This window comes from Equus asinus, chromosome 7 (assembly GCF_041296235.1).
Source record: "Equus asinus isolate D_3611 breed Donkey chromosome 7, EquAss-T2T_v2, whole genome shotgun sequence".
In the NCBI taxonomy this organism is placed as follows: domain Eukaryota; kingdom Metazoa; phylum Chordata; class Mammalia; order Perissodactyla; family Equidae; genus Equus; species Equus asinus.
Window position 1 is genome coordinate 18,105,900 of NC_091796.1, and position 20,039 is coordinate 18,125,938.

Here is a 20,039-nt window from a genome sequence, read left to right on the forward strand (position 1 = left end):
CCACTTGACTCGGAGTGAAAAACCTTTCAGGTCAACACAGAGAGCAAGGCAAAAGAAAGGTGGTGAATGCACAAAAGGGAAATCTACCTGCAGACTCCTCAAATCCTAAAAAGGTGACTACGCTGTCTCGATTCGGTGAAGTCCTTCCTTTTCTTGTAATCATCAGGGGGAAAAGCTACATGTGTACTGCTTTAATCTTATGCAAAACACTGCATTCTCCACAAGGCCCTGACGCCTACCATTCTTTAAACTTGCTTCTTTCCAGGCCTGACTCTTCCAAATGACTTGACATATGCGATTTAATGAAGTCATTCTGATTTCGCCTTGACAGCAATACCATCATAAAGTCACTCTAATCCCATTAAACTTGGATAACATTGAGAGTATTTCTTCTCCATCCTGAACCCAATATTACCTCCAGGGTACCAATCCACTGTCAGTCTGTACCTGAATGGAGCTTCAAATAAATACTTAAATTCATGCTCAAAATATCATTCTCTCACCTTGTGAACCTTGACCTTTTGGAAAGACTTTGGACCAATGTTCAGTTACTGTCACACGGTTGCATTCTCTGCAAATATGAAAGGGTTAAGAGCAGCCCCAGTCAACAGGCCTACAAGGAAAAAAAAGACAGCATGTATGCCTTACAGCATCACTGGAATGCATTTATGCTCATTTCCTAGAACAATATTGTTACCTTTTGGCCTTCATAATAGTCAGAAGTATCCCCAACACCCTTTAGTAGCTTCTAAAAGGAAAAGCACAAAACAGAACATACCCTGAAAGAGAAAAAAAGCATGCAAAGTAGCATTCTCCAGCAACAAACAAACTACCATCACAAAGCCATCAGTTCATTTTGGTTTTGTTTTCTTAAAAACAGAGAGAGAGAGAAAGAGAGACTGCATAAACGAAGTGTCCCCACCCTAGCAAGGCACATTGTTTTCTTTAATAAGGGTCATAAATCTCAGCTCCTTGTCCATCCTTTAAGCAAAAGAAAAAGGCAGGAAAAGCCCAAGTAATCTCAGACCTTGCAAACCTGCACATTTCTTTCCATCTTCTCTACACAGAATCTTTTAGGGCTCCATTAGTCACGTACCAGTGCTGTGTGGTGTCTAAGTGTGCGTTCACATACTGTGTTGGGATGGTACCTTCCTGCAAGCTCCTCTGCTTTTGGCTGCCATGAAGGGAGGAAGCTGCTATCCCACTGTAGTAGCTCAGTGACTGCATTGTGTTCAGGAGCTGATCTGCCTCAAACCAGTTTCAGCCGGTTCTGGTCACCCTACATAAAAAAGCTATGGCAACCCTCGCTGAGTTGCCAACAAGTCCCTGAAAATCATCAGCACAGGGGGGATCTCGCTGGGGGTGGCTTTTCCCTGTTAGGTCTTCGTGCGCAGGGGAAGGTCATCGTGTGTCGCCCCCGACCACACAAGCACACAGTCTTGGAAATGCTCACCTCACAAGCACCCAGAGCCCCTCAGGGCCCATCCCCCCCTCCCCTCCACCCCAAAGCCCACCGCAGACACTGTTTCCCCCTCCTTCTCCTTCCCCCACTTACCTCCCACAACCCGGCTCAGATCTTTGTGTACGTGTGTGTCAGTGTGTGTTCTCTGTGTTGGTGGCTGACAAAGAGCCCCCAAGAAAGCAATCTATGTGTCTCCACACTGGCTGCGTCGGCTGCAGGAGCCGGCCTCGGCCTCCTAGCAGAGTGCTGCTGGCTTGTTGACCAGGCTCCTCTCTGCCTGTCACCCCCACCCCACCCAGCCCCCTCCTCCCGTCCCTCTCCTCTCTCTCCCAGCCCTGTCACCACCACCACCACCACCACCAGCAGCCCCCCCAGTCTCCTCCTCCTCCGACCTTCTCTTCTTTCAAGCACCTGGGGGGAGCAGTCCAAATCCCTTCCCCTCGGGGCAGAAAGCTGGGAACGCCTGGGGTGGGGTGGGGTGGGGGGGCAAGTCAAGCGGCGGTGGGAAAGAGGGGGACAGAGGCCTTTGAAAAATTCTCTGTGCGCGGCCACGCTGGAGGGGGGAGAGGCGAGCTGCTGCGCTCACGTGGCCCCCCTCTCGGAACCTGCGGGGCCTAGCACACCGGCTGGTCCTCGGCCCCCCACGGAAGCTGGCGGGGCGCGAAGGCCAGCAGTCCCCCGGGCCGGGGTGGGACAGGCCACGGCGGGCAGGCCAAGGGGCCTGAGCCTCCCGCGCTCGCCCCGACCCCGGGTGGGCCCGGGCCGGCGCCCCCGCCTCGCCCTCCCCGCCCGCGCCCCTCGCTCTCGCCGGCGCCCGCGCCCCCCGCCCGGCGGCGCGCACCCACCCCCGGCCCGGGGTTGGCCTTCGCAGCGGTCAAGCCCGGGCGTCTGGGCCGCAGCTCGGATGACCTTTGTTCAGCGCGGCGCCGCCGGCTGCGGCTGCTCTGGCTGCTGCTGCTGTCGTCGGAGCGGCGGCGGCGGCGGCGGCGGCTTCCATGTTACGGGCGTGTCAGCTGCATTCCCGCGGCCGGGGTCTGTGTGTGCGTGTGCGGTGGAGCGGCCTCGCCGCCGCCGCCGCCGCCCGGCCCCCGCTCCCGGGCCGCCCCGCCGCCGCCGCGGCCTCGCCGTGCGCCCGGCCCGGCCCCGCGCCTCCCCGGGCGCCGCGCTCTAGGCCGCGCGGCGGCGGCGGCGGTGGCCCGCCACGCCGGGGCCTACGGCTGCGGGTGCGGGCCCGGGCGGCGGCGGCGCGGCCCGAGCGGCGAGCGAACAAAAGGGAGCGCGGGCGAGGGGGAGGGGGCGGCCGGTGGGGGAAGGGAGGCTCCGGGGAGCGGGGAGGCGAGAGCGCGAAGCCCCGCGGCCGGCGGGCGCGGACGGGCGGCCGGAGCCGCCTCTGCGGAGGGAAGAGGCGCCCCGCAGCCCTGCCAAGTCTCGCCCATATGGGGCTGCTGGAGTGCAACTTCGCCCCGGAGAGCGGGGTGGTGGTGGTGAGGGGATGGAGGGAGGGCTGCTTTTTTTCCAACGACATTTCAGGCTCTCACCCAGTCCTTGCCATGGCCCCAAGCCGCAACTTACTCGAGTGGAAGGAAGCAAGGCCTCGTCAAAGATGGTTGAAAAAGCCCGTGAGCCTCTACCCAGGATCTTGAAGCCAAGGTGGTGTTTTGTTATCCTCGTAATGGTGGCAAATAAGTAAGAGGAGAGCACGCTATCTTCAGAGAAATTAATCTGAAATTCTCCCTGGAGGTGGAAGAAGGGGCTCTCTTCTGTGCAGTTAGTGGTTTGGAGCCCTTTTCGCCTTAAACTGAGCCACAAAAGAATGGAAGACACCCCCTGGGGTGGGGAGAAAGCCCTGGTGTAAAAGACACACGTTTTGCTTTCAGAGAAAAAGCCACTGGGGCCAGATTGGAACATGGCATGTTCAGTTCATGTAGTTTTTTTTTTTTTTAAATGGAGGAATGATATTGAGTAAACAAGATGTAATAGCTAGGTCTTTAAATTCAAGAAGGGAGATGGTGTACAAAATGTAACAAGCACCTATTGTACATACAGCAGGTGGTCATAGCCTACAGAACGCAGAAAGATACATCTATAAACCCGGTAAAGACCACGAAGGTGCGTAATCGTTAACACATCCGAGAGCGAGACAACACATTAGAACCACATCAGGCATGCTATTTATCCAGTCCTGTGTCCTGGTTCCTACATGATTCAGACATGCGCTCCATTGAAAGGTTTTTTAAAGCGAGAGAGAAACCCCATGTCAAGCTAATTGTGCTTACCCTGGAAATAGGACAAAATGGAAGGATCTGCAAAAATGTCACCATAACCTCTTAAAAAGGCTCACTCCTGTTTGAATGGACTCTGAAGATTCTAGTATTACTGGAGTAGCAGTGAAAACTCCCAGCCTAGGAAGCGTTTCTGAGTATTTTATTTTAAATTAGATTAATTGGTTAATATTTGCAAAGTTTACTGAAGAGTTTTTTTTTAAATCTCAGTGTGCCTCTTCTTTGCATTAACTTCCATTGAGGAAGCCATTGTTCTCTGTTATGGGGACACTGTATGATGTAAATTGGAAGTAGAATTTTTTGCTATTTAAGACTTTTCATGTAAATGAACCGAGTGATTGTCTCACAGAAGAGTTGTTGGTCTTTAATTTCAAACAGCAAATTGGTTGGAGGGGCGCATAAATTGGGACATCTATTTAAATGTGTTTAGAAAGACCTATGTAATCTGCAAATTTTGCCAACCACGGCATCACATTTATCAGTGTTACAAGATAATGAAATTGAAACTCTCATCCTTTAGCCTGAAAACAGTGCCGGTACTCTGGGTTGAGTTTCAGCTGTACCTGGGCTTGATTTCATTTGAAAGGAGGCCTTTTCTTCTCCCAAAGGTGGGCCTTTATTAATATGCATATAAAAACACTACATGCTTTGAACGGTATACAAGGACCCGCTTATCTGAAATCTTGATAAGCTACACACATTACAATATACGGAATTTCATACTGTACATACTGTAGTAAATCCTAGGTTTCCTAGATTCGGAATCTTTGTTTACTTAAAATACTCTCTTGCCCCTCCCCCATTCCCTTCTCTTAAGCGTTGAAAGCACAGGGCAGCAGTGTTTGAATGGTCACAAGAATTGTACTACCAAAACTCAAGTCTGGATTGCTTCTCATAAAGAGTCTTCGGTGGTGGAACTGCCTCATGGCTTCATAATGCCAAATACTTTTTGAGCAGAGCTTCGTATAAAGCTCAGTGTTCTGGTCAAGGTTTGGCTGGAAGAAATTAGTTTGAAAGCACAATTCATCATTTGTACAAATGGCAACAGATAACATTGCATCTGCTTTTAAAAACCACAAACAACCAGAAAAGTAAAAGATAATAATTTCTTGCAAATTATCTCAGTTCTATTTTTATAAAGATTTCGGAGAAACCCCTTTGCCAGATAGACCAATAGTTACAAGTACAGCCCCCATTTTAATCCATTCTGCGAAATCACTGAATTTCACAGCAGAAAAAAAAGTTTTTAGTGTAAGTTTTTTAAAAAAAATGACACTGCCCCTCTTACAAAAAATCAATACAAAAGTTTAGTCTATTATTCCACCTATGTAAGGCTATCTTGGGCCCCACTCTGCTTTGGGCAACAATAGAAGTAACTCAACTGCAAGAATGAAATAAACTATTATTTGAGTGCTGTAGATAAGAGACTGCAGAACAAAGAAATCATATTATTCTTATGCCAAATAGAAACTAAAGGAATTCCAAATCCTTTGGGATTTTGTTGTTGCTGTTTTTATTGCTAACTCTCGATGTCTTACATTATCCTCCAATCAGTGTATTGCAATATCCCAGCTTTTTTTTTTTTTTTTTTTAATCCTTTTGTGGTTTGAAGCCGCTTTGCAGGCACATATTGCTATCAGTCTACACATCATACTTTCCCTCCAAATTCCACAATGAAACTGGGAAATTCCTTTGTTAGGCAGAGCACACAAAAGGTGTGCTCCTTGAGGGAAAGGAGAAGGAAAACAAAAAGAAAAGTCTTTTCTTTATCTCACTATCAAAAGGCCTTGCAAACCACTCTTAAACTGAGGGCCCCATGACTTGAGCTACACATTTTTTAGCTGAAAACTAAGCGAGGCCTAGGCCTTTATGGAGTTTAATATGTTAAATTTGTTGGCTTGTTTTTAAAGGAAGTTTTACGCTGTTCGACACTAGCAGTGTAATTTAAAGATCTGTAGCTGAGTGGCCAGCACAGAAAAGGAAAAAAATCTTTTATTTTTAACATCAAAATATTGATAGAATGAGATGGTTTTTTTTGTATTTTTCTGACAACATGAAAAAAATGCTGAAAGAAATCATAACCAGATTTAAATTATTATTAGCCTGCCAGAAATAGACTGTGGGGAGGTCTAGGGAACAATTCCCCTTATCCTTTGTCAGTGATTTCATCACAGATTTTCTGTAGCAAAGCCTCCTCCCCTTTTCCAATCCTCAGTTTGGAAATGTCTGCAAAGGTCCTTTACTCAGAGACCTGAAGGGGTGGGGGTTGTGTTCTGTTAAAAGATAAACTGAGGCGTATTAAAAGTTTTAAGAGTTTATTTGAGCAAACTGGGATGGAATAGGGCAGCGCCAAACCGGAAGCGGTTGGGAGCGCTCCCCCTACCGGAGCCAGGGGGAAAGACAGAGAAGGCGCAAGCAAAGAAAGGAAATGATTTGATTGGCTATCGATTAAAGCCCAATTGGCTGTTTGTGATTGGTTGTCCATAGCGTTTCAAATTCGTAACCTTGAGGTATTTACGGGCTTAGATTATGGTTTGCTTATGTAGGCCACCACCTCATTACAGCCACCTCAATCTAATGGCCTCCTTGTTTAATTGATTTAACTGTTCGAAGTTGGGTATTATTCCAGAGGCCCCTAGATATCTGAGTGAGCTCCGAAGTCCTGGTTACTGGATGGATCCACTTATTTTATCTCTCACTGTCTCTTGAGGTCTAAATGCTAGAAAGGCAGCCTTGCCCGAGGAAAGAGAAGGGTAGGGACTGAAGAAAGTGTTTCATGGACTCAAGAGAATCAAAGAAGAGCCAGAAGTATGGGGTAGGGCTACCAGCAAAGAATCATCTTCAGGGCCAAAGGACAAGGTCTGTTAAGAACTCTAAGATTTTTCTAACTCTTTCTAAATTTTACATTACGTCTGGGCTTCTTTGAAAGGAACTGGTATTTGGACTTGTTTCCTACTCTCTAAATCCAAGAGGAAGGGAAGAGAAAGAAGAGAAAGCTAAAAAGTTATCTGAGAAAAGGAAAAGCAATCAGGCTTAATCCTTTAAGGGGAAGGGAATACGCAGGAAATGGAGACTTAGTTCCGCCTAAGAAGGGAGTTTATTGGTCCCCTGCAGTACAGAGGCTCCCTGGGCACTATGGATGTGAATCTTCCTCTTTGCATCTGCCGCCCCCCCCAGCACCCCCACCATCCACACCAGTTAGCACAATGCCTTGTGTATCCCATAGTTGAAATGAACTAGTTCCTTGTGAACTAAGAAATGGATAATAAACCCACAGGCACCTAAAAGTAAGCATGTCTCAAAGTAAACATAGATCTCTTGCCACCATAGGGGATACTATAGAGCTTTGTCTAGAACCTCTCTTCAAGGTGTACCCCTATCCCATGGCTGCTGAGATTATTGGCTGCTCACCACTCACAGCTGAGTCCCTCCATGCAAATGAGGTTGGCTGCTGTCTTGTGCCAGTTCCTGGGAACTGTCTCATCCAAGTTTATACTCCCTCCCAGGGAGCAGCCGATGTCTGCTGATGTAGAGATACAAAGCTTGGCCTTCTTGCCTTAATTTGAGCCAATTCTGAAGGGCCATCCCAGCTCCAGAGCTCCCTGTGGGTTGGCTGAGGCCTTAGTCAACATAGCATTGTGGGTCAGCCTCTTCTTCTGCCTAATCCTGCCCTCCTCACTCCCTCACAGGTGTATCTGCAGAGTGTCCAGAGCCTGTTTCCAGGAAACAGCGCCAGACACCCACCAAACCAGATCCATCTCCCTTGACTCCATTCTCTCATCTACTCCATTGCCACCTGCTGTGGATTCTATCTCCCATCTGTTGATACCAATCCCTTCTCTCCATATCCATCACCCCGAGTCAACCTTTGGCACATCACCTCAGTTTAGAAGTGGTCACTAACCAGTCTCCATTTCTCCAAACTGGACAATTTTCAATACGTTCTCCGCACTGAAAACTCTAGAAACTTTTCTAAAGGTATCATCCTGTCACCTGTCTCCTCAAACCTTTCCACATCTCTCCATTGGCCTTAGAATGAGGTCCAGACTCGGTAAAAGTGACTTAGAAGGCCCTCCCATGATTCAGCCATTTGCCTGTCCACATCCCTTGCCCTTCCCTCCCCACATTCCAACATCCAGTCTTGTTGAACTTTTTCTTCTTCAAGTGAGACCTGATTGTTCTCACTCAGGTTTTCAAAACACTGCTGTTCCCTCTTTCTGGAAGACTCTCCTCACCCTTCCCTGCACTTCTTCCTCTAACTAACTCTTCATGTATCTTTAGGTCTAAATTTATGTCACGCATTTGGACAAGCCTTCCCTGACCTCCCCCCATATATACAAGCTGAGTACCGGTGGCCCTGACATGTGTCCCTAAGTTGTCTTTTTCACATGGTATTTGAAGTGTATTTGGCTCTCTCCCCATGAGACAAGAAACTTGTGAGGTCAGGGACAATAATACTTTGGTTCACTGAGGTCTCCCCAGTGCCATCACATACAGAAAGGCACCTAAAAATTAGGTGTTCAGGGGGCCGGCCCCAGCGCCAAGTGGTTAAGTTCAGACGCCCTGCTTCGGTGGCCCAGGGTCTCGCCAGTTCAGATCCTGGGCACGGATGTGGCACCGCTCATCGGGCCAGACTGAGGCGGTGTTCCACACAGCACAACCAGAGGGACCTACAACTAGAATATACAACTATGTACTGGGGGGCTTTGGGGAGAAGGAGAAAAACAAAATTAGGTGTTCAGAACATCAAGATTGATTGCATGCCTATAGGGGTTTTCTTTTTCAATGACATTTAGAGATAAGAGATGGTCAAATACAAATAATTTAATGATAAATTTATTTAAGACCCAAAGCCACGTATCACTGGGGAAACCTTAGTTATTTCTGGAAAGGTAGAAAACACAAATATAAATTAAAAAATGTTAAAATATGAAAATAATAACCACAAAATAGACTGCAAAATAAAATACATTCATTTGTCAGCAAACAGTTGGAAGATGCTTAGAAAATATTGCTGTAGATTTGAAGAAACACGTATTAGAATAAATTACACGATGTGGGAGGATTGCTCTACTGTTGAAAGAAAAGAACAGCTATTTCTAACATGCCGCCGCCTAGGGTAGATGCTTGATCCTGTTCCAATGATGACATATCTGAAAAAACTGATTTTTTTATGAAGAACTAAATAAAAAATTTTGCAGAGGGGCTGGCCTGGTGGCATAGTGGTTAAGTTCACGCACTCTGCTTCCGCGGCCCAGGGTTCACAAGTTCGGGTTCCAGGCACAGACCTACACACCGCTTGTCAAGCAAGCCACGCTGTGGTAGCATCCCACTATAAAATAGAGGAAGATTGGCACAGATGTTAGCTCAGCGACAATCTTCCTCAAGCAAAAAGAGGAAGCTTGGCAACAGATGTCAATATATAATTGTTTTTAACTATGTAGCAATAACAACTAAAGAAGTGGCCTCTATACAGGAACTTAAAATTCCAGGATTAAATTACAAAAGTTCCTACACACAAAATTCATCACTGAATCATTCACAGATAAGTTACTGCAGCCAAGAAATGGAAGCCAGAAGTTCACAGATCGCTACAGGATATCACCAGTGAGGTTAATTTTATTTTCATAGGGGAGGGGGTGTAAGAAGGACTGTACAACGGTCCCTTTAAAGAGGGACTGTTTACCGTACTTTGAAGGATGAGACATGACTATTGAAATCTTGTGTATCACACCGTGGTTGCTGGCTATGTTATGGCAAAAATTTAAAGATAAGTTATGCATTGTCTTTTAAAAAGAGTGGTTTCAAATTTGCCCACCTTTTTTTTGGTAAATGCTATCCATAATATGCTGACAGATATTTTGTTAGAACAAAAACCTGTTTAATCTGTCCCTTTGAGGTAAAGATAATATTTTAACCACAAAAAGGAAGTGATTGCTTTTAGAAAGAAACTCATGCTATGGAGAGAGCATTTTAGCAACTGATGTTTAGAAATCACTCGTGATTTGGTACTTAAAATTATGTATGAATATCACTTTTGACAACTATCAGATATGTTCACTTAAAATATAAACAGTATTTTCAAAACTGTCAAAAAAACCCAGATAGTTTCAGTGTGTTCGAACCTATCTGTTTAAAATATAGAAATGCAAAGGCAACTTCTTCTAGTTTACATTCAGAAACAATTGACCAATGATGGGAAACAGATTCATCACCCAAATTTCAACTAAGCCTTTTGCATAGTTGGTAGGTGAGATTGAAAAATAAGCATTGTCATTAAGTGGTAAAAATAACCCACCTCTTCCAATGGCACATAACTTTGTGAAGCATCTCTTCCCACTATGACAGCGTTGAAAACAACCAACATTGAAGTAAACTGAACTTAGAACAAGATCTTCAAATTGCTTTATCAGAATGTGTTAGATCAAGACTTCCCAAAAAGCGGCATATTCAACATTTAGAATTTTAATGAGAGCAAAACACTTTATACCACTAATAAAGAAAATTAAATTGTAACCACATTGTTTAATCCATCATAATTTCAGCCTTCTTTGCCTCCCATTTTTGTGTATAATTTGTAATGTACATGACATACTAGGATAGTACTCCCTGTATTTAATTTAGAGGTAAATATATAGGTGATCCATCGAGACTATAAAGGCCACTGGGTTCGAAACATTTCCTTGAGTGGACAAGCTCAACTTTTGCTGGACACAGTGAAAACCTGTATTCCTTAGTTTCACTGCACTGACAGTCTAGATTTGGGGAAATAAAATGCATGTGGTGCTGAATAAACTCATTCCAAGTATCAGGTAAATAATCATGACCACACTTTTTTTGCTTCCACCTCAGCCTCTCGCCAAACGTAAAAGTGCAATGTAGACTGCACCACTACAGAGAGCTCCTGGGTCCTCCTTCCAGACGGGGCCTCTGCTCTGACCTTTCTCCCATCTTAGACATCCCAGTCCATCACTTACAGTGTTCAAGCAACTCTACTGTAGCACGTGGAAAATTCAGAGCAGAAACCACAACCAGTTAAGCTGCCTCGGGCACTAGACACACTAGACACCATGCCCCACGCACACTACTCAGTAGCTTTGCAAAGGAAGCCCTACAGGTGCTGCCTGTCTGTCTAGATTGTTTTAACTAATCCATCCTCCTCTTACCCTTTAAGCACAAATTAAGCCAACGAGAATAAAGACCCTTCCTCTAGAGGCATAAAGTAAACCCTTGGGCCCCTTTTTGGCTGCCTCCCTTAAACTGTAGTCTGAAGGATTTTCCCTACTTTGAGAATTCTGCATGGGGCCCCTGACACCAGCCCCTTCTTGAAATTCTCTCTTCCCTCAACTTCCGCTGCACATTTCTCCCTTCCATACAGATCATTCCTTCTCAATCTTTCTTCTTTGCCGATTTTCCTACATTCCTCTGCAACATATGGATTTTCTCAAAGTTCTATCTTTGGCCCTCTTTTTTCCTAAATCTGTGCTTCTTGGGGAAACAATCCCTCTCAGGGCTTCAAGTATCTCTTTCTTCTGGATTCCCAAATCTGTGTTTCTGGCCCTAATATCTCCTCTAACTCCACAATGAATTGCCAAGTAAATTCGAGAAATGACTGACAACCACTTACAACTCGGGAGGTCCAAAACTATACCTCCTCCTCTTCCGTCCTCCACCACCCGCATGTCACTCAATGGCCCCACACTCCTTTCTCCATCCCTCGATCATCTTCCACTCCCTCCTCCAAATCCAGGAGGAGAATGCAGCCAGTTCTTTCTGCACCCTTCTCAACATGCTCGCCCCCAGTTCCTGCCCAGGTTGCTGCCTTGGATTAAGCAACTCTCTCTCACACAGACTTCTTAACTAATCACAAACCTCTTTTCAATGAATTTCTTCCCACCAAACAGCCCTTAAACAACCAGTTTATCATATTAAATGCGTGTTTATTTAGGAATAAACCATGTTATTCCTTTCCTCTAAAAAAAAAAGTGTCCCCTTGTCAAAAGTTGGATCCCCAAACATGACCATCACAACCTATTGATAAGGCAAAGCTGAGTTCAAGGGTGACCATGGTACATAAGGGAGAACGCCACCTCAGAAAACTTGGGCAGGGTCTCTGAGGGAGGTGGGTAAGGCGCGAATTTATTGAGAATTGGACACTTGGTTTAAGGTGGGTCTATCGGTGTGGGAACTTGGCTAGGAAGGAGAAGAATCCAGGACTGGTGGAAACAGCAAGGTGAGGACTTCAAGGTAAGGGATTTAAAGAATCTTAGAGCACAAACTATTGTGTCCTTTTCCATTGAAGAGCTGATAGGTCTTTGGAGAAGTTCCTCTAAGAAACAATCAAACCATTTTCTTGGGCAGGAAAGTTCTGGCAGAATAGAAAAAATGCTAATTAAGACAATGGAATAGCTAAGTCATGTTAACACAGATTCTAGGTGTAGTTTAGGTTCTCAACATCCAGGCTGGGGTTGGGGGTAGCCAGTTTTGGCTCTTGCTGATTTTGCCCCTTCAAGGCTTTCCTAATTTGACTCCAGCCTCATCGTCCATCTCATCCATCCAGTCTGAGGTCATAGTGCCAGGTGACCAGAGAGGAAAGAGAGATCATGCACAGAAGTATCCCAAAGCCTTTCTCTCTGGAACCTACTAAATAATAAAACATTTGGATAAATAATAAAAATTTCAATGAAAAGGTCTGAGCCCTTTATCCTTAGCAAATCCAGAGCATCTTGCCATAAGAAAGGGGGAAAAGTGGGGGCTGGCCCCGTGGCCGAGTGGTTAAGTTCGCGCGCTCCGCTGCAGGCGGCCCAGTGTTTCGTTGGTTCGAATCCTGGGCGCGGACATGGCCCTGCTCATCAAGGCACGCTGGGGCGGCGTCCCGCATTCCACAGCTGGAGGGACCCACAACGAAGAATATACAACTATGTACTGGGGGGCTTTGGGGAGAAAAAGGAAAAAATAAAAAAAATCTTTAAAAAAAAAAAGAAAGGGGGAAAAGTCTTGCCATCTGGAAAACCAAGACCATTGTAGGATTCCCGCCTGATCAGGTGGGTAGGATCTGAGGCACGCACAGGGCAGATCTGGGAAAAAAGCTGTGTTTCCATTTTCCTTCTCTTAGCCTATATTATTTTGTGTTAAAATATTTATATTGTTTCTGCTAGGAAGCTTGTCACAGAAGAAACAACTTTCCTTTTTTATTACTGTCCTAGATAAGATGTGAATAAGCACTTAGAATTAAATAGCAAAAGCCCATGAGCAAATATAAACCCAGGGAAGGCCTCTCTCTGTCTTAGAGCTGTGGATCTCTAGGTAGCACTTGGAAAACTGTTCTTTATCTGTTATCCGGGGCACCTTCAGCGGCCCAGGGTTTTGCCGGTTCGGATCCTGGGCGTGGACATGGCACCGCTCATCATGCCATGCTGAGGCGGCGTCCCGCATGCCACAGCTAGAAGGACCCACAACTAAAAAATATACAATTGTGTACTGGGGGGCTTTGGGGAGAAAAAGGAAAAATAAAATCTTAAAATATATATATATATGAATGGCTAATACAACTGTGGACTGATGTAGAGTTAGACCAACCCATTTCAGTTATTAAATGCTTGCTAGTGCGGAGCCCAATTCTTGACATGGGAATTGGACCTCGGGGCCTCTGCAGTGCTATTCCTGCTCTCTTTGATGCTCTTTCCACAGTTATCTACCTGCCTGGCTCCCTCCCTCCCTTCAGTAATGTCTCCGTTCAATTGTCACCTTGTCAGAGGGAGTTCCCTCACACCCTAACTAAAATCGCACCATTTCCTCCCTAGCTAGCCCTTGACTCTGCTTTCTTGTCCCACAGCTCTTACCCTACTCAGCTTTATATTTAAGGTTGCCAGATAAAACACATGCCATCTTTGGAGTCTACTTGTACTAAAAAATGCTTCATTGTTCATCTGAAATTCAAATTTAACTGAGTGTCTTGTATTTTTATTTGCTAAATCTGTCAACTCTAATTATATTGCATCTTTAATTCCTTTCCCTCTCATTCGAATGCAAACTCCATGAGGCAAAGATGAGGTCAGTTGGATTCACTGCTCTAAATTCCCAGCATCTAGTGTTCTGGGGCCTTGTCAAGCTTGGCATACATTAGGCACTCATAAGTGTTCAGGAATGAAGGAAGAAAGCGCAAAGCAACAGAACGCCAACTGAGGACTTAGTGCGAACGGGGCCATGCATGCCTCACTCCCATCTGGCCTCTGCCGTCTCCTTGGAAAATTTTCAATTGTAACGGGGATTCCAAGGATGAAAACATTTGCTTTCTGGTCCAGATACTGGATTAAGACCACCAGTACATACCAAACTGCCAAACCCCGGGCAAAGGACAGCTTACAAATCCTACTGATATAAATCAGAATTGAGCCATAAATTTGGCAGTAAAAACACAATCCTTTGTTTTTTTTTAAATACCCCTTATCCATTCCTCATCTTGCCAAGCATCTCTGATCTACAATCACTGGATTTCCCTCCCCAAGTGCATACACTCTATTATTCCTCCATTGAGCTCTCGTTCTCATAAGCTAGAAAACAAAACTACATCCATCAAACATTGTCTTCAACAGCTAGTCTTTAAAATACTTGGACACATCTAGGGTGATAGTTTGGGCAGCTTCATTTGATGTTCTGACAACTGAGTATTGTTAGTTTTGACTCGGTTACTTAGAGAAGACTTTGTAATTCTCCCCTAATCACTCATGTGTATTTATTCAGCCAAATAACTCTTGTGACCCGTGGCATTCCTCTTATGGGTCTTTTCCAGAGACAGGAAGCCAAAAGGCGGTGGAAGCTCAGAAAGCACACCTTTTCCACCCAGCAGCAGAAAGGAAGGGCTTCTTGCCATGGTTTCAACTTTGAGTTTTCACCCACAAGGAAGCCAGGTCTTCTGTTTCTTCTGCTTATCCCACACCCCACCCACCTGGAGGGGAAAAAAAAAATCCTACTAGAAAACATCGACCTTTATACAAATAAATTGCCAAGTATTTTTTTTCTTGCTAAATCCTTTAAGCTTTGCTGTGCCTTAACCATAGAGCATAATTATGAGCAATGTATATCTCAGTACATCTTGAAGTAAATGACCGAAGACTGACAATACACTGGTGGGATACAGGAAGAAAGTGACAAGGAACAGATTGCTACTGAAAACCTGCCAAGAAAATTTCAAACATCTAAGAAGCAACCCCAAAAGAGAAAGTGGGAACAGGTGCAAGACCTGGACAGCCAGGCAGGTTGAAGCTGAGGTGTGGAACAGAGATACGGCATGCTGTGCTGTCTACATTGGATCTCTTGGACATCTACTATGTTCTATTCAACATAACATTATTTCCAAAGTTCAAAAAACATCCTCCTGCCTTTATAGGCAAGCCGCATTCTGAAAGAGCCTTTTTGCTCTCAATAGTTGTACTAGAAAACGGTGAAGCCTTTAGTGTGCTTCGGGTGCATGGGACTCTCACCCTCTGCCCTAAATGACCACAGTCAGCCAGTTTGCTATACTTCCGTGGTTCTTGCATCTATTTCTCCTAGTACTTCGACTTTCCTTGAGCTGCCAGGAGTTGCTTCTGCCTTTCCTAGGGGACCTGCTCCCGGCAGCTCCTCCTTTTCTAATCAGCTACTGAAACCAAGTAACCAAGTTGGTAAGAACCATGACTAAACCAGGAGGAGGAGCGCCAAGCTCCTGGAGTTTCCATCTTCTGGCGGTTTGCGAGCATCCCCCTCCCCCTACATTCCTCAGATGCTTTAGAGAGCTGGCTTTGCAGGATCCGTGACTCCTTGGTGTGTGAGTTGTGGGAGCCAGGATAATACTCAACACTTATGGAGCCCTTACTTTCTGCGGGGTAATGCTCTAAGAATTTTGCTCTGGACGTATACCTCATTTAACCCACCTTCTCTCACACAAACCTATGAGTTGAGTCCTGTGATTATCTCAGTTTACAAATGAGAAGACTAAGTAACTTTCTTAAGCACACAGCCTTGAAGGATGGAGCCAGCATTCAATCCCAGGCAGTCTGGCGCCATGTTCTGTTGACCACTGCTCCATATGGAAGCCAAGCTTGAAAGCCCTGAGTCATCCACAGCCCTCCTGTAGCCTTTCCTCCCTGCTCTAATTTTTATCGAGCTTGTGGACCTCTGTCTCCCAAACACCCCATGGCTCTTGGGATAAAATCCAGCCCCCTTATGTGGTTTACTCAGCCCTCCAAAATCCAACTCTTGCTTACCTCCTCAGCCAAGAGTCAGGCCCAAGGCCCCTGGCGAAGTCCACCCCCAGATTCTTCAGGGTCTCATTGTTGGAAGAAAATCTTTCTTGCCTTGAGAGCTCTGCACGGGGCACTCAATCCTCCGCCTCTGCCTGGCTAGCCCTTACTCACCATTCATGCCATAGCTTGAAGCCCACTTCCTCTGGGGAGCCTCGGAGGACTCCGGTCCTGCAGCTGGGAGCTCCAATAATACCCTGTATTTCCCCAATTTGTTGCATTTATTCCACAGCACGGGGGTTGCTGGTCTCTTATCTCTCGTGGACTATAAGCTCGAAGAGGGGAGGACCCCATGTCTGGTTTACCATTATATCCCCAAAGAGTAGCAAAGTGCCTGGCACATGGCAAGAGTAGCAATAATCATAAGTAATTTTTTGCATTCACTCATTCAACAAATTGATGGTGTGCCTACTAGACATCATACACTATGGTACTCAAGATTTTCTCCTTTAATCCTTCTGCAAGATGACTTCATTTATTCTTCATAACAACTCACTCAACAACCCAGTTTATAGATTAGGAAAGTGAGACGTAGTTTCTTCTGCTAGAAAAACAAAATTGCCCAAGATCCCAGTAGAGACTCAAATATATCTTTGTTGAATGGATACGCGCGGATGCATGGACCCTGGTCGGGCGATGGAGGTTTCCAGACTGATACCCCTGAAGGAAGTCAGAAATAAGGTTAAAAGTTTACCTCCTTAGAGGTGAACTATTAAAAAATCTAATATAAAAGGCCTAAGACAGGCAAAGCCCCCTTAAGAGACAAAGCTTGCCAAGGCAAGACTAGACTGTAATCTAATTGAAGGAATTAGCATATCTAAAGAAAGAATGTGTCAATCAGAAGAGGGGGGTTGGTCAACTTAGAACCTTGGGAAAATAAACTCCAGTCGAACGCAGCTTTGACAGCGCCCGGCCGAGAACCTTTCCCGGGGGAGATGCCTGCTAACGTGGCAGGTGTAGCCCGGCGCGCAAAGAATGCCGCCGACAGCCGAATCCCCCGCTTACCTCCCCCGCACCGGTCCCCCGCCAGCCCACGACCCGACTGTGATTCCGCTTCCGCCCGCAGGGAGAGCCTAATAATAGCTCCCAGGTACTGATCTGCGTCCTGGGGCGGGCACCTTTCGGACTCTCCTTGTTGCATTTCAGCCTCACACAGCCCAACTTCCTGCCGAGGAACCCAGGCCTCGGGGAACAAGAGGGTTTGCCCAAGGTCAAACTGCAGATGAGGACAAACAGTGGAGGTTGGGACCCAGGCTCGCCCAGCTCCAGGGCGCAAGATTATCTCTCCTCTCCCTTGCACGCACCCCTCAACATGAGCATACCTGGACCGAGAAGAGCTCTTCTCCTCCTTGTAGAAAATAACTGAGTCGACATTCTGGTTTGTGCCCTTGCCTCATGCGGGGCTGGTTTCATGCATGTCTTCCCCGAGAAGTGAGTCCACCTCAGTTTGTTAAGGTCGAACCTTCTACACTTCAGAGTCCTCCTCCATCGCCCTCGCTCCTCCCTGCCCATCGAACAACTCACAAGAACATGGAAATGCTCCCTTCTCTATGCCGTTCCTACCTCCCGCCACCTGCCCTCCTGCCATCTCTCCCTTAGAAACAATCGCCATCATTTATGGGCACCTGGCATCCTGCTGGGGACTGAAGATAAAAGGAAGAAATGTGTACTCTCCTTAAACCGTTTAACATCCCAACTGTTACACTTTTGTGAATGAAAGGGACAATCCATTAGTAATTAAGCAGCACAATAGGCATAACCCAGAACCACCAGGCGAAGGGGACGTGTGTATTCACCCCATGCACTTGGAAGTCCGGGAGATGAATCAGCCAGTATATAGCTGTGTGATCTTGGAAAAGTCACTTAAACTTCCTAAAATTCAGGCTCACAATCTGCATAAGGACAAAGCATTTCCCCCTCTTTCAGGATTCCCCCCTCTTCAAGTGTGGGGTAGATTTAGAAGAAACAGCAAACCATTTTAGCCTATGCACTGACAGGCACCCCGTGCATGATTTTAGACATTTTCCCCCCAGATCTATATAGACAGGACTGCAAGGATAAGAGAACAGCACAGTGAGAAATATGTGCATAAACCTTATGACCTGTATTATTCATCCCCTTCTCTCTGCTCCCACTCTCCTGTCCCTGGCTCTTCAAACATGCGCCAATGCCTCATTAAAGACTCAAAACTATCCCATTAGGTCCAAATGTATGGAAACATATTCATGATTATTCAAATGATCCCCCCGTAATATAATCAGCACCGCCTTCATAAATATTCATTTTCGCTGTGCTAATCACTGTGTAATCTTACAAGAGGGAGTGCCTCTGTAATCCTCTTCCCTTTTGGCCTCCCCTCCCTCCTCCCTTTGTCTGATACTCTTTTCTCTACTCCTAAGCCTTCCTAGGTCTTCACGATCTCTTTCAGGGTAAAGATATTTCTGGTTCTGATCTAAAGCATTCTTTATTTATCTCTATCTGAAGATTATTCTACGAGAAGGTTATCCTCTTCTGAAAGGAGGGCTGACGAAGGCCCAACAGCTCGTGATTCTCAGGCATCAGTACATCCTTGATATTCTCTGTAATGGACAAGAGAGGTTCTCTGCACGTTTATAAATGGGCATCCCAGGCAGATCCTGCACTGGAGGACCACCCAGAAGAATAGCCCCTTACAGGTTATGTTCTGGGATACAGACAAAGCAAACAAGGCTCTGGAATAGGGCACGGAATGAAATAGGCACAATAGAAGGCGAGGCAAAAGCTAGCAGTGGGGGAACACTGGGGGCAGGAGGAACCAGGGGGAGGCAGGAGATGAGAGAGGGAGTAACTCAGGGCTGAGTGTGGCATTTGGAATCTCTGTTGCAGCTATGTACCTGGATAGTTAGGCTGACGATCCTTTATCCTTATCCTGCTGTCTGCCTCTTGCCTAACTTGACCATCTGTCATTGACTGCAGCAACCATGTGTAAAATCAGGAAATAAACATGAATTCGAGCAAGGTGGAGCATGAAGAAGATTCCTATAAGAACGATGAGTCAGTGGAAGTTAATCCTTTAAATGAAGCCCCCCAAGGAGCTTGTTTCCTGTCACTAGGACTTGGCACAGTGGCAAGGAAGAGCCCTAGTTCTCGTGAAGAAGTGCATATGCATGCATAAGCCCACAGAGAGCAGAACACAGGTGGGTCGCAGTGGGTCGCATGATCATCCTTTCTCAGTAGCCAGAATAGTTCCCACGATAGTCTATGTGTGCATTTGCTGGCAAGAAACTGTCTATACCATTTATATCCTTTGACGGAAAAACATACAAGAGAAGAGGAACGTTTTTATGGTAAAGGACTTTGGAAATTCTAGAATGGGGACAAAAATAACACAATTAAAGGAAAAAAGATAATAGCAGTTAACATAACCTCTAGGCCCAGATAAAAAGTGTAAGTATTCAATATTGTATGCTGCTCTCTAAGATACAGGGAAATCTCACCGTTGTCTTTAATTTTATATGAGAACCGTTTTACTGTTCAAGCTTTTTTAGGGTATAAGGAAAACCCACTGCTGCTTACAGTTTGAATAAGAATCATTTTTCTTTTCAAATGAGAAGCAAATTGCTCCTAAGTACCAAATATGTATAGGATGAAAATGAATGGAAAACAGCCTCTAAAGCAATACTTTCAGTAATTTCATTTGTCTTCTTAAAGGCATGAAAATAAGATGGCTTGTCAAAGAAAGCCTTCTGTTTCCCGAAAGGGAAACAGAGAACTCTACCACGATAGAAAGAGGATGCTGGTGACAAAAACCATTATCAATTTTTCACGGTTGATTTGTTAGTGGTTTCAGAGAGATAAATAATATTACTTTCTAATCCAAAGAGGTCTCATACCTGAGATTTGCAACATTATTTCTTAAATCAACATAGTTTTCTCTTCCTAGGAATCCTCAGAAAACCTGGAGTCCCTGATTGGGTTTAATGAGATTTACACAAAGGGAGTTGTCAGTAACCACAGAAACAGGGCAGGGGTTTC

The 20,039-nt window shown here is 45.6% G+C and overlaps 1 protein-coding gene across 14 annotated transcripts in view; it reads right to left on the minus strand.

Annotated features, from left to right (window-relative positions):
• The window catches only part of ZNF532 (zinc finger protein 532), a 108,001-nt gene extending 104,737 nt beyond the window's left edge, over window positions 1–3,264 (minus strand). For 7 of the 14 annotated variants that reach the window (XR_011504386.1, XR_011504387.1, XM_070512944.1 and 4 more), the window contains exons 1-3: window positions 2,308–2,446; window positions 698–779; window positions 504–613 (exon numbers count right to left, since the gene is read on the minus strand). The gene's annotated coding sequence lies outside the window, so the exon portion shown is untranslated. Of the gene's footprint in view, window positions 1–503; window positions 614–697; window positions 780–1,555; window positions 2,084–2,307; window positions 2,510–3,034 lie in introns of those variants that run through there. The other 7 variants (XM_070512943.1, XM_044774801.2, XM_044774802.2 and 4 more) reach the window with 6 other exon arrangements.
• Between the last annotated feature and the right edge of the window lie 16,775 nt (window positions 3,265–20,039).